Consider the following 11,632-nt stretch of genomic DNA (forward strand, 5'->3'; position numbering starts at 1 on the left):
TGAGCTGCTTTCCTCCACCACACCCTTCTGCCATGATACTCTGTCTCAAACAATGAGGTCAACCTTCTATGGACTGAGATCTCTGAAACTGTGAACCCCAAAATAAACTTTTCCTCATCTAAAATTGTTCTTTTCAGGTATTTTGTTCACAGTGGCTAAAAAAAAATTGACTAAAACACTTCCAAATCTCAGTGATCAAAATTGAGTGTGACCAAAAAAGCACTACAGCTTGGAGTGTGAAAGGAATCCATAAGCAGACACTTGCCACGAGAACATTGTAAGGAAATGGAAGGTTATGACCAGACCAAGTAAAGTTGGTTGCAGCAGCAAAAAAAAAAAAAAAACGATTAAAACATTCCCAAATGGAAACTCTATCAATTAAATGTGAACTTTGCATTCTTCTCTAACCCTGTAGTCCTTCTCAACCATGATTCTTTATCTCCATGAATTTGACTACTCTAGGTACTTATCTAACTGGAATCATACAGTATTATTTCTGGCTTATTAACTTAGCATAATGTCCTCATCAGTGCTATAGCATGTCTCAGTGTTTCCTTGTTTCTTAACCATATAATATTTACACTATGTATATATTACTTGTGTTTCTTCAGTCACATCTCAAGGTTGGGTTGTTTCCAACTTTTGGCTCTTATGAATAATGCTGCTATAAACATGATTGCACTAAAATCTTTTTGATGCCGTACATTTAATCTTTTCTTTTTTTGGTATATGCCTAGAAGTGGAGTTGTTGGATTATGTGGTAATTCTATTTTAATTTTTTTTTGAGGGGCCAGTATACTTTCCATAGCAGCTGCATCATTTTTCATTCCCACAACAGTGCACAAATGTTCCAATTCCTCTGACTACCTTTGTTTTGAATGTATATTCACTGAATTCGTATTTCTTTTTTGTAAAGAACTTTTCAAAATGTCTTTTGATCTTTATTTTGATGCAAAGGATGAGGACTGGAATGGTGATGTTTTCCTTAGTTTTATCCAGACATTTTCAGAAAGAATGGAGAAAACAGAGGTATACTTTTACTGGTTGTTGAAGCATCTAATGGATAAAGGACATTTTTATCAGATTTACAGACTGAAGGACTGTATTTGTGTCTGCTTGCTACTAAATGAATAAATATGTTGTAAAATTTAGCCCCAACCTGCATTCAGCCTGGTCTCACCCTCCCCTCCCACCACCTCCTCACACTCTATACCTGAATGGGTTATGCCCTGCCTGCCACTCCCAGCCTCAAGGAACACTTCAGATCTCTGCTTGCATGCCATTTTCTCTGGAAGTTTTTCCTCATTCCTTAAGGTAACGTTTCCTGTTTTGTAGTTCTATAACCCCTCTTCCAGCAGACTACCTGCCACGATTCCTTAGTGCTTGATTCGTTTTGTGTTCTAGCCAGTCTGAGGGCAGGGATCAGGTTCATCCTATTCTGTTTTTCTTCCCAAAACGTGTTCTAGTGTCTGGGCCCCTCAAGATATCAATTTTATCCCTTTCTGTCCTGTGCTCCTGGTAGATTGTTACACACACCTCCATGAGCATGTTTGTTTTCTCAGCATACTAGATAATGAAGTATGGTTTAAGTTCAGAAATTCATGATAAAGAAGTGCAGGCTGTGCAGAGATCTCCTTCTATGGCATCTAAGAAAGGCCTCTAATTTTAGAACTGGCCTCTTCTTTCCAGGGCTCCAAGTTCATGGTAAGGCTGATTGAGAAACAGCATGAGATCTAATGGGGCAAAGACAAGTGATTGCTGAGATCCGTGCCTTTGTAAGCGGATCCTTAGATCCCAGAACAGCTTTCTTTTATGAAGAGGGAAGTGGAGGTAGTGCAAGAATCAGTTGGCCTTGCTCTAGTTGGATTCAGGGCCTCCAGCAACTAATTTTAAAGAGACAAATGGAGTCCTGTTAACCTGCCCACACTGGGCCCCAGGTACTGCTGTGCACAGAGCTGCAATCATTGGCAACCGTTTCATCTTAAAAAGTCACACTATAACCTTTGGCAAGTCAACAGGGGGGACCCACCAGGGTCCCTTTCCCAGGCCTTTGTGTTTTACTCTCTTCAGAGAATAAAGCCCTGAATACTACCACTATTCTTCCTATGAAAAATCTAGTTCAGTAAGTATTAAAAGTTAGACCATGAAAAAAATTAAACTATGGTTGTTGTGTATTTTTAAATCGCACTGAAGCAGCCTGAATTGAAGAGTGCTTCAAAATAGCTTTTACTTTCTTGTTGGCGTATGGCTAATCGGCTGTTTTCTCAGTCACACGTACCTAATACTGCAATAACCTTTGACACCCAATTAAAAGTTGCCTCCAATTAGCTCAGTGTTACATCCATTCTAATTTGTTTTTTTTTTTAAAGAGAGAGTGAGAGAGGAGAGAGTGAGAGAGAGAGAGAGAGAGAATTTTTAATATTTATTTTTCAGTTTTCGGCAGACACAACATCTTTGTTGGTATGTGGTGCTGAGGATCGAACCCGGGCTGCACGCATGCCAGGCGAGCGCGCTACCGCTTGAGCCACATCCCCAGCCCCCTAATTTGTTTTCTTCATAATACTTGTCATTACAAAATATTTATTTTGTTTCCTCCTGTGCACTGTATGTCCTAAGGACTAGATACCTTGCCACTTCTGTTTGTGGCCACATCTCAGCCCTTAGACTAGTAACTAGCTCTTAGCAGGTACTCAAGAAATAGTTGTCAAGTAAATGAAAGAAGTTCTGTAAAATTCCTACATAATAACACAAAAGGAGGAGCTAGCATACATTTTTTTTAAATGTACTAAAATACATGTAATTTAAAATGCATCATCTTAAGTCATTTTAAGCGTACAGTAATGCTAAGCTCATTCAGATTGTTATTCTAATGTCCAAAACTCTTGTTTTTCTTTTTTAAAAATTTGTTCTTCTTAGATATACATGACAATAGAGTGTATGTTGACATATTATATATACATAGAATGTAACTTATTTTGATTAGCATCCCATTCTTGCAGTTGTACATGATGTGGAGTTTCATTGGTCATGTATTTATACATGAATATAGGAAAGTTATGTCTGATTTATTCTACTGTCCAAAACTCTTTCTATCCTGCAAAACTGAAAGTCTATCTACACTTTATTTAACTCCCCTCTCCACCCTCCTCCAAACCCTGACAACCACCTCTTTACTTTCCATTGCTATGAAAGTGACTACTCTAGACACCTTATATAAGCAAAATTATGCAATATTGATCTCTTTGTGACTGGTTTACTTCACTTAAAATAATGTATTCAAGTATCATCTATGTTGCAGCATATTTCAGAATTTCTTTTCTTTTTAGGGATGAATAATTCCATTCTGTCTATGTACCACACTTGGTTTATCCAGTCTATCATCAATATTCAGTCTATCATCAATCTACCTTTTGGCTACTGTGAATAATGCTGCTATGATAGCATATGTCATTTTTTTTTTTGCCTTTTGTATTTCATTTTCTTGTGAGGTGGTTGGCTATCTAAAGCAAGAATCAATTTGCCATCCCTCTCATACATGCCACCTTAAAACATATGTTCAAGTTTTAATTTCTGGAGACTTCCACCTCTTCTCAGCTTTGACATCACAGTTGCCTCCTTGGCAAAGGTGGGGATATAAGGTGGGATGGGGCTGTTGTCAGGGGCCAGTTACTGTTACTGGCTCACCTTTCTGCTTATCTTCAACTCCATCAATCCTGTCTACTGAGGGACAAAAATATTTATCATGCCATAGATCAGTTCCTTTAAGTCTTTGAGATACTTTTCATCTATAATATGATATTTTTTAAAAAACACAAGCATTTCCGTTTGTCACAATCTATCTTTTTTAAAAAAGTTCATGGTTAAGCTGGATTATAGGCATATAATCCCAGACATTTGGGAGGCTGAGGCAGGAGGATTGTGAGTTCAAAGCCAGCCTCAGCAATCTAGTGAGACACTAAGCAACTCAGTGAAACTCTGTCACTAAATAAAATATAAAAAGGGCTGGGGATGTTGCTCAGTGGTTAAGCGCCCCTGGGTTCAATCCCTGGTATGAACTAAACAAACTACTCTGTCAACCACTGGGTAAAATCCTAATGGAAAAACTAATGCTTTCCAAATAAATGTATAGATTCAACTCCATAAAAATAAAAATTGAAACTAGGATTGCGGAGGTGATTTCAAAGTTCAGCAGGATAAATGAACGAGTGAAAATAAATCAAGAAACTGTTTTTTAAAAATACAGTCCTGGGAGGGTATGCATATTTTCGTTGCTATAATCATTTAAATGGCATGATATTAGCACTAGACTAGAAAGGTAAAGAAGTGAACTCTGCTTATGTACAAAGTTATGATAAGAATGGGATTTTGAATCATGGAGAAAAGCATGAAAATCCAGTATTGTTGTGGCAATTGTTAGCTTGGGGAGAAGCAGAAATGTCAGTCCATACATCATGAAATGTGTCAGCCCCAGGTCTAGGTGAATTGCTGCTCTAGTTTGGATCTTGGATGTCTCTCAAAGGTCCGTGTATTATATAGACTTGGCCCCAGAGTGGTGCTAATGGCAGATGGTGGAAACTTTAGGAGATAGGACCCTAACCCCTTTCTCATCTTCTCTTTGGCTTCCTGGACATTCGGTGGGTGGTTTATCGGTAGGTGGTTTATCTCTTTCACATGCTCCCACACTGTCGACTCTTATTTTCATGTGTGACCTCACCACAGGCCCAAAGCAACAGGATCGATAGTTCATGGAGTTGAACTTCCAAAGCCATAAGCTGAAATAAACCTTTTCTGAAATAAGTGAATTTTATAAGATATTTTGTTATAGCAACAGAAATCTGATTAACACAATGGTATAGTGACATAAGAAATAAATTACTGAAAGAATTGGAAGAGGAAATGAAGATAAATCAATAGAATATGGAACAGTTTTCTGAGCAAAATATCAAAGATGATAATTGTAGAGAAAAAAATAGTTGATTAACGTATAAATATATGTAAGTTTAAAATCTTTTGGTTTCAAAATGCCCTAAACAAAATTAGGGCAAATCTTCTTAGTTTATGTGTCAGAAAAGAGTTTAGTATTTCTTATTCACTCATTTGGCAAATAAACTAGAAAATTTAGCATCACAGTGAAAAACAAAGAATGTGCATAATCACAGAAGAAAATAAATATCTAATAAACATGCTTAAAGGCAATATGTTAGATGACTGTTTTATTCACCTAAGTATAAAATAAAACTGAGGATACTTTTTTATTCTTAAGTTGGAGTATTTAAAGGGGAAAAAATATACCTCTTTTGGGCAGACATGGTGGGGGACAAAGGGATAAAATTGTAATGTCCTTGCGTAGCATCTGGGCAGCCATCTTAAGTGACAGCCACCATTTTCCCGCCCAAGAACCTTCACCACTCCTTCATACCATTCCCACCCTTAAACCGCCCACATTAGGACCCACCTGGCTCTAATCCCTGAGCCACCCCCATAAAAGTCTCCAATCCCAAATCTGTATTGCCTCTCAGTCTATGGAGAGATGTGCCTTTATTTGTCAGCTCTGACAAATAAACTCTCTCATGTGTATCTCTGCCTGATCTCCGTCTTTCATTTCTTGCCGGCCCATTTCCCAGTTCCCCGCTTTCCTTTCATATATTACTGCTGGAAGTAGAATAAATAGTGCATTATTTCAGAGGTGATTATACAATTTAAAAAAAAGAACCTCTTAACTGTGACTTCCCTTTAATTTCTCAATTTACTTGTAAGATATTTTGTTTCAATAAACAGAATATATGGAAAGATTTATGAAGGTCTTGTTCACAATACCCTTTATTAAAAAAAAACAGTATTGTAGTATGAAGTGAATTAGGTTAAAAGAATATATATGTATAGAAAAATATTAAAAAGAAATATACCAAAATGTTAGCTCTGGTTCTTTTAGAGTGATAGGATTTATAGTCAATTTTTATTTGCATTATACACATTTTCTTTCTCTAAAACTTAAAAAAGGAAAAATATCATTTTTAAGTGAAGCTTCTCCACTTCTTTGGAGTAAAATCTCACATTCTTATGACACAAATTTTTCTTCCATAATTATGGATATTCAATTTTTATGTTCATAACTAGGCCAGATATTGTGAAAAATTATAAGTGCTAAATTCTATTTTGATGTAACATCAAGGCAGTCACAGAAATGCATGTACAACAAATGATATGCATATATTCTAGGAAAAAATAAGGTGGCATTTTCTATAATTCTAAATTTTGTCATGTGTATGGATGACATGGAAACGCAGCAATTGTGAGATTCAACATATAAATCAGTCATGAAACACAAAACTCAGATCTGGCATTTATTTTAAACTTTAAGAATGTATTTGGCAATTGTACTGTAGACTGGTAAGTAGAATAGCCACATGTTCTGATTTCTCATTTTTTATTATTTTTTGTTCTGCACGTTATTTTTTATATTATTATGTTTGTAATTCTGGTGAGGACAGTGTACTGAGAAATATTAGGAAACATATTTTCTCATTTTTCTTCCTAGAACTCTGGATACCCTTTCCTATGGTTGCTATGCAGATAAGACAATCCTATGAATGACCTAATGTTATGTTTACAATGTCATGCTATGTGAATTCTGAATATGTGTGAGAAAGAGATGCACTGAGCCTAGTAACACAGGCAAAAGAGGTATATGGCTAGTCCATAATCTTTAGTAAGCAGTTTAAAGTAGATTAAAGGTGCAAATTTTAGCCTAAAGGAATAGAGCTATAGTGGCTTTGAAAGGAACTATTGCTTCATCCTGTGAAATCTAGTTATTTTGGATGAAGTGAAAATTCATAAAATTAATAAGCACCTTTGATGGATAAATTCTTCATATTGGGAACGAAAAAGGAGTACAAAAGCAAGTGTCTATGTCCTTATTTTTAGGTCACGATAATACTCCCTTCCTGGACAATAGTACCCTTGTTGTACCCCTGAGTAGCAGGACAGGTTTATTCAGTATGGCCCATTGATAAGAGTGGGAAACAGTGTGGATCTGTGCTGGAAAGCTCTTTTCCTGTCTTGCTGCTATTCTCACTTAAGTTTCTCCCAGACAGAAATGGGGACGAATTGCCCTGAATAGAGAAGGTACCCATGATTAACACTTACATAGTGATTTTAAAACCACATCATACTGATATATGCAGAAATGTATATTGCTTACTTTATGGTTGGCAAGAGAATTGTTTAAAATGTAATAGGTGAAAAGCAAATCTTGTAAAATAGAGAAATTTCCAAGCAAAAGTTTCTGAGAAAACCCATTTTCTCATCAGTGCAGCCTTCTCTGCCCCCTCCACATTGCCAAAGCCATTTGAAAAGGAACCTGTTAAACTTGCACAGCTTGTCCCTTGTTTGTGAAACCTGATGCCATCGGCAAGGCATTTTATCAGTTTTTTGGTTCACTTGGAGCCATAGCAACCCACAGTGTGAACAATTGGCCAGGTATCCTCAGGTTCCTGACTGTTCCTCGTCAAAAAAACTAGGACAAACCCCAAATACCCAATAATAGAGAATGGGAATGTTCAGATAAACAAATGGTGGAGGTGGAAGAAGCTCAGAGAAGTTGTAAGCTCACCTTCTTATTTTCCTGATGTGAGTTCTGAGATATGGAGAGGGAAAGCAATTTTCAGACTGATGAAGTGGATGTGATTAGTGCCAGCTCTGGCATGGAGCAGACCTGGGCATGAACAGGGCTCTGCCACTTGCTGTTTACCTTTGGGCAAATCAAACTCTTGGAATCTTTTTTCTTCAAGCGTAAAATGGAGCAGTTTCTCTTCAGTAGGATTGCTATAGGGATAGGTGAGATAACTCTTATAAAATATGTAAAACAGAGTAAGCCCTTCCAATTGTACTTTTATTAATATTTTTAAAACTGAATTAATCTATATTTAAGCAATCTTGAATTTCAACCTCATTAAACTCTTCAGCTACTGTTTCTAAAACTTATAATAAAACAATTGTAGGTTAAATATGGCAGCCTATAATTCTCAAGAGTATAGTTGAGAATAATGTGTTCATATTGATGATGTGGTTAGTGATTTGCAATTATAGCCAGTATTCATATCTATCTAGTTTTGTGTTGCTGTAGGAGATAAGATAAAGAGCCAACATACGATTTGGCTTTAAAACCAGTGTTTCCAGTTCACTAACTAATATGGAACAGGGATTATTATCAATAACCTGGATTTTAGCTCTCGTTCCTTTTGTGTCTAGACCTGAGTTATTTATTCTTCAAAATCAAGTTCAAGTGTTGAAAGCCTGGGCACTTTTTAAATTGAGTTAGTTTTATAGAAGGATTTATATTAACCTTGGAAGTTGGTACTGGCCAACTTTGATATAGAAGTCTAAAACTAATTTAAATTTTTTTCTCAGTCATTCAAAATAGAATTCAAAATTCCTGAATTCTAGTATTTGTATTTAATTGAAAAACATGAATGCAAAATGTCAAATTGGGGTAATAAAATGATACTGTTAAGGGCATACAAAGTTCAGTGGGTAGAAGGAGGAAGACAGAAAATCATAAGTGAATATATTAGGATTTGGAATCTCTCCTAAAGGGTGGCCAGTAGACACTCTGTGCCAAATGTTACTTGTGTTTTGATTTAAATATTTAAAATCTCTTGGACAATTGCTTTTATTGGAATACAGTTCATGACCAATTGTGGTCACAGTGCTTCTTGACTGCAGACCTCCTAAATAACAGCTTTAAATAACTGGAAGATGTGGTTCCCTCTCTTGTGCAGAGAACATCTGCTGATCCCACAGGGAGGAGGTTGGCTGGATTTAGAGGGTTAGTTAGCTGGAAAACTCTCAGGAGAAGGAATGACGTTAGTCACATTACCTGTGAAAAGTTACTGATTGTACAGGCAATAAAACCTCCCTCACGGAGGCAAGAGTCCTTATCTATAAATGATTAGGGGAGGAGGAAGTTTCTTGAGAGAAACCTAGCATATGTGAATTTTGAACTGTATGATAAGCAGGTGAGAGTAAGGGTGACATGCAGGTGACAGTTGTAGCTAGTTAAATATCCTATTGCAAGGGACAGTAGAGAATACAGAATGGTTTTACTAATTAAACTGAGTTTAGCCAATCCTCATTTATATATATATATATATATATATATATATATATATATATATATGCCATAATTTCTATGAAAGGCAAAAAGTTGGGGCTGGGGTTGTGGCTCAGCAGTAGAGTGCTCACCTAGCACGTGTGAGGCCCTGGGTTCCATCCTCAGCACCACATAAAAATAAATAAATAAAAATATTGTGACCAACTAAAAAATAAATATTAAAAAAAAGGGCAAAAAGTATTCAATCCGTTGGCTTTTTTTCTACCAGTTTTCCAGGTAACCAACCCTCTAAATAAAAGTTATATCAAAATTTTATCACTTAAAATGATAATTATTACTTTTGATTTTGTGGCTTGGCTGGGTAGGGCTTCTGTGGGTCTTGCTTAGGCTTGGTCTTGCGGCTGAGACTAAGTGGCAATTGAGCTGCGATGTGTCAGATGGCACAGCCTCTCTTTCCTTGTGTCCTTTCATCCTCTAGGGGTCTGGCCTGGCAGTTTGCTTGTGTTTCAGGGTTCCAGCAGCAAGAGAGGGCTGTTGCATAGGCACTTTTAAATCTTCTGGACACATTTGCTAAATCCAGAATGAGTGGGGATTGGGGGACTATCCAGGGCATGGACAGAAAGAGATGAGAACAAATTTGGGCTATTATTGCTACTGTTCATCAAAAGGATGTTTAACTATCTTTGAATAGAAATACCAATATTTCTTAGGAATGTGTACAACCAAAGAGTAGAATTCATGTAGATGAGTGCTGCTGAATGGAGGTATGTGTCGTTACATATGTGCTGTGGTTTGGATGTGGTTTGAGTGAGTCCCCCTAATCTTCATGTGCTGGAAGCTTGGTCCCAGTGTGGTGGTGTTGAGATGGTAGACTCTTTAAGAGGTGGGGCCTAGTGCAAAATGATTAGATCTTTGAGAACATTGCCCTTTTTAGCTCTTTAAGAGGTGGGGCCTAGTGCAAAATGATTAGACCTTTGCGAACATTCTCAAAGAAGGGATTATTAATGCTGATCTCACAGAGTGGATTGTTCTCAGGAGAGTGAGTTGTTAGACTGGGGCAGATGAAGCTCAGTGGTAAGAGTTCTTGCCTAGTATGTATGAAGTCCTGGGTTCAAACCCTAGGCCTCCTTTCTCCAAAGACCATTTGAAAATATAAATATAAATATATATATAAAAGAAAAAATGAACCTAGTCAGGTATGGTGGGATGAGCTTGCAGTCCTAGCACTTGGGAAGCTGCAGCAGGAAGATTGATTGACTGACACCTTTGAGACAACCTGGGCCCTATCTACAAAGGAAGGGAAGGGAAGGGAGAGCCTGGCTCCTCCCTGATCTCTTGCTTCCTGACTCATCATATAATATTTGTTCTCTTCTGCTCCTGCTCATGCTCACCATGAGGCCAACTCCCATACTGTGATGTAGACAGGAGGTCCTCACCAGGGCTGAGCAGGTGCTGGTGTAAAGGCTGTGGACCACCAAATCTGGAAGCTAAAAAAAACCTTTCTGTATAAGTATCCAGCCTCAGGTATTTTGTTATAGAAACACAAGATGGACACAGTATATAGTATAGTATATAGTATAATAGTTTATAACTCTAATGTAAAATTTCTTTGTAGCCACATTTAAAAAGGTGAAAAGAAACATGTGAATTTAATTGTAGTACTATATTTTATTTAATCCAATATATCCCAAGGAGTATCTTCTCAACATATACTCAATATAAAAATTATTGATGAGAGATTTTGAATATTTTTTGTACTCAGTCTTTAAAAACTAATGTATTTTACACTTAGTACACACATCGATTCAGACTTGCCACACTCTGGACATTCCGTAGCTTCATGTGACTAGTCGCCAGTGTGTTGAGCAACACAGATCAAGATGCTAACAGGTGAGGAAGAAAGAGAAATGGAACTCATTGATGAACTATGCAGAACAGTCGCTCCCTCCCCCCTGGGACTATCCATCTGGCAGTAGAGAATGGGAGGTGGAGGAGGGTGCTTTGTATAAGAAATAGAATGAACACTCAGTAGTAGGAAATTGATAAATATAAACCACTATATTAATAAATCAAATGAAAACAAATACTCATTCTAAAATATCCCTTTTTTTTTTTTGTTAGCATTCAACATGAATTACTGATTGAAACAAACAACCACCACCACCCAAACCTGTAGTGAAATAAAATACAGTCATTCAACATTAACACTGGGGAGAAGATCTGAGGGATATATCATTAGGTAATTTCATCATTGTGTCAACTTCACAGAGTGTACTCACACCAAACAAAACACCTATGATGTCACTAGGCTACATAATCTAATGTGATCATTGTCATACATGTGGTTTGTCTCTGACACAAATGCCATTACGTGGCTCATGACTATTGAAGGATATTTCCTCAGTGGTAAAGAATATCTGCTTAAATCAATACTCAACATTTGAAGTGGTGAAACAGCAAAACCATTCCTAGTAAGTTCAGAACTATGTTTTAATATTCACCAAGAAGGGCCAAGCCATG

This window comes from Spermophilus citellus (assembly GCF_964194105.1).
Source record: "Spermophilus citellus genome assembly, chromosome: 16".
Lineage (NCBI taxonomy): Eukaryota > Metazoa > Chordata > Mammalia > Rodentia > Sciuridae > Spermophilus > Spermophilus citellus.